Source organism: Nomia melanderi, unplaced genomic scaffold (genome assembly GCF_051020985.1).
Source record: "Nomia melanderi isolate GNS246 unplaced genomic scaffold, iyNomMela1 scaffold0474, whole genome shotgun sequence".
In the NCBI taxonomy this organism is placed as follows: Eukaryota; Metazoa; Arthropoda; class Insecta; order Hymenoptera; family Halictidae; genus Nomia; species Nomia melanderi.
The window spans coordinates 35001-38965 of NW_027475589.1; the positions used below are offsets into that span (position 1 = coordinate 35001).

General features: G+C 49.6%; 1 non-coding gene across 1 annotated transcript; it reads right to left on the bottom strand.

The window, feature by feature from the left end:
* Positions 1–1531: 1531 nt before the first annotated feature.
* Positions 1532–1686, bottom strand: LOC143176283 (5.8S ribosomal RNA). The gene has a single exon (XR_013000857.1). It is a non-coding gene; the product is annotated as a 5.8S ribosomal RNA (ribosomal RNA).
* Between the last annotated feature and the right edge of the window lie 2279 nt (positions 1687–3965).

The following is a 3965-nucleotide window of genomic DNA, read 5'->3' on the forward strand; positions in this document are numbered from 1 at the left end:
CGGACGGGACGCGACGTTCGAAAGCCTCGCCAAAGAGGAGCTCCTGCCTCTTCCTCTCTCTTTTCTACGAGAAAAGATAAACGTATTTTACGGGGATACGGAAACGTTACCACGTGGTGTCACACACGATCGTCCGTCTCTTCTCTATAGCAGAAACCGATAAAAATACACCTCCCGAAAGAGAGTATATGGTGATTCTTTTTATATATATATATTTCGAAATACAACTGAACGTGGCGGAAGCGCACGGTGGTGGTCCAGCGAGGACACGCGACGACGGGGAATAAGAACTATTCGACCCGTTACGAATACGCATGCTCGTCCCGCACGATTTTAACACACACCGTGTTTTTCTCCAGTCGTCAAAGCGTTCGTGCGTCGAATTCGAAAAATAAAAAAAAAAGAAAAACACCTTTTCTCTCTCTCGGGGTAAAAGAGTCGATGTGTATTGTGTATAAAGGTTCTGCGAGAAGTCTCGTTTTGACGTGTGTTCCGCCGATAACGACGATCCTCCGAAACGGGGATACAGAAACGTTACACCTCACAACACGATCTCCGTCTCTTCTCTATAGCAGAAACCGATAAAAATACACCTCCCGAAAGAGAGTATATGGTGATTCTTTTTATATATATATATTTCGAAATTCAACTGAACGTGGCGGAAGCGCACGGTGGTGGTCCAGCGAGGACACGCGACGACGGGGAATAAGAACTATTCGACCCGTTACGAATACGCATGCTCGTCCCGCACGATTTTAACACACACCGTGTTTTTCTCCAGTCGTCAAAGCGTTCGTGCGTCGAATTCGAAAAATAAAAAAAAGAAATACACCTTTTCTCTCTCTCTCGGGGTAAAAAGAGTCGATGTGTATTGTGTATAAAGGTTCTGCTGCGAGAAGTCTCGTTTTGCCGTGTGTTTCGGTAACGACGATCCTCCGAAACGTACATCTCATTCGTAAGAGAGGAAGAAAACAATCTCCCTGGGGCCAGTCGGTAATATACCGACATACGACGTGTCGTGCACATCCGTCTCACGCACGGTATACAAAATATGAATAAAACGTGTGTAGTCTCTCTCTCTCGACTTCTTAATATTTTCTTTCACCTCTGACGCATCATTTCAGGTGACGTCGGGAGCGCGGGAAAAAAAATTTTTCTAAACACACGAAACCGTTCATCTCACGAACAGCCGAAAAAGTTGTCGCTCAGATCCATATCGCAGTGGAGCGGTATCCGCGGGCGGTCGTAATTGAACGACGCACGACGCCGCGAACACTCACGCGAGTCCATACAAACGATTCCGATCGTTTTGCAACAACTAGAACGTACACTGTCCGTGAAATTCACAGAATTTTCGCGTGTCCGCGACAAACGCCGACGAGACACCCATCGTTCGCTCGTACGTAGCATCCTTCTCTTAACCCGACTCAGAGACGTTCTTTGCGCCCTTCGGTAAAAAAACGTTCGATCCGAAGAGGTGAACGACGGCGGGGATTTGACAGAGCTACGCAAGCAGTGTATGGTACGTAAACGACCCTCAGCCAGGCGTGGTCCAGGAATTGTATCCGTGGACCGCAATGTGCGTTCGAAATGTCGATGTTCATGTGTCCTGCAGTTCACACGTTGACGCGCAATTAGCTGCGTTCTTCATCGACCCACGAGCCAAGTGATCCACCGTTCAGGGTAATCGTATAAATTTTATATTTCACATATATAATTTTATTCTCACTTGTTCGACCTAATATCTCTCTTCTTTCAAAGAGAAGATAAAAGTTGATACCTGAATCTCCGACCAGCGCGCGAAGGAGATTCAGGCGTCGCCTTGGAGACGACACCGAAGCCTTTCGAGACGAAAAACGTTCAAGTAATATGTATATATTTCTCGACGTTCCGGGCGTATAGTGCATTCAAAAACCCGCGAAAGACGCAGAAGACTCGCACGCGTGGAAACGACGGGGATATATTTTGTATCCTACCCGATACTGAATCCATCGCGTGCAGTCGACCCTCGCGTTCTTCCGATCAGACGCATCTATTGTTGCGCGCATGTTTTCGCGTCGCATCGCGCGAAACGTTGCACGAATCGTACCGATCGATCGATTGAAAGCAAATAATGAAAAAAGACTTCACAGCTGGCTCTTTGCCGGTCATTCGTCCCATGTTATCTCTTGCCGCGAAATTGGCGCGCAAGAGTTGGGTGTCAGACGCGCGGCTTTAAAACGAGCTTCACGGCCGGTCCCTTCGTTACCGCTTTCGTTCTTTCTCTCGGAACGACCATGAACGAACACGACGAGCGACGCTACGGCATACACACGTCCACGGATTCGATTAAAAAAACAGACTTCACAGCTGGCTCTTTGCCGGTCATTCGTCCCATATTATCTCTTGCCGCGAAATTGGCGCGCAAGAGTTGGGTGTCAGACGCACGGCTTTAAAACGAGCTTCACGGCCGGTCCTCTCAATTCCGTGTACGGTACACGCAAGATGCGGGTTCCACTTCCAGACTACCCGGTCCCTTCTCTCTACGAGAATCGATAGTAGAAGAACGGCTCGAAAACGCGTCTCAGAGACTAGGGGAAAAGAAGCGGTATGCGAGCGAAACGAAAACGCATTATGGAAACGTCGCGAAACAATGTTCGACGGTTGCTCGGTTCCAATCGTGCGGCCGTTTCAATTTCTCGTGCGCTTCACCGTCCCTCCGTAACTCTGGCCGATCGCGTATACCGAAGAGCCGACACGCGCAAAAACCACAGGCATTGTATACTGTGTATATATATATATATATGTTACAGTCACAGCCTTCGCGCGTTTTACTCTCCGACGCGGGGTTTCCACGACGAAAGAGAGACAGTTTCGTGGCGGGTGACTCGGCCGAATCGCTACGACGGGTATTTCTATTATAGAACGAATCATCGCCACCCTTTACCAGTGCCCGACGAAGGAATCACAAGGTCATCTGGAGTTTACAATGCCAGCGACGGTAATTCCAACGAAGACCCGATAAGTCAACTCATCGTTCTATTTCTCCCCGTACAGAAAAGCGAATCGACGCTAATGCACCTCGCGCAAGCACGAACGTTCTCTTCGCGTGGATCGTCCCATCGTCCAAAGATGTAAAGACGCATTGGAGATCGTGGTCTCTGGCGGGCTCATTGCACGCCCCACTGCATATCTTTCCTCGAATCGAGAATGATTCGTCCACTAAGGCTGCGAAACTACGCGTCGAGGAAACTAGGGGAAAGAAGCGGGATGCGAGCGAAACGACAATACATTATGGAAACGTCGCGAAACAATGTTCGGCGGTTGCTCGTTTCCTCCTGCGGACGTTTCATTGCTCGGGCGCTTCACGTCCCTCCGTAACCTTCGCGCGATCGCGTGCCCCGGAGAGCCGGCAACCGGTGAACCACAGGCGTATAAACTATAGTCTTCTATAGCAAGCCTTCGGCGGTTACTCTCCGACGCGGGGATTCCACGACGAGAGAGAATTTCGTGGCGGGTGACATCGGTCGAAACGCTACGACGGGTATTTCTATTATAGAACGAATCATCGCCACCCTTTACCAGTGCCCGACGAAGGAATCACAAGGTCATCTGGAGTTTACAATGCCAGCGACGGTAATTCCAACGAAGACCCGATAAGTCAACTCATCGTTCTATTTCTCCCCGTACAGACAAGCGAATCAACGCTATCGCACCTCACGCATGCACGAACGTTCTCTTCGCGTGAATCGTCCCATCGTCGAAAGATATAGCCGCTTGGAGATCGTGGCCCATCAAGTTCTTCCGTAACTCCTGCGCGATCGCGTACCCCGGAGAGCAGGCAACCGGTGAACCACAGGCGTATAAACTATAGTCTTCTATAGCAAGCCTTCGCGTTTACTCTACGACGCGGGGATTCCACGACGAGAGAGATTTTCGTGGCGGGTGACACGGCCGAATCGCTACGACGGGTATTTCTATTATAG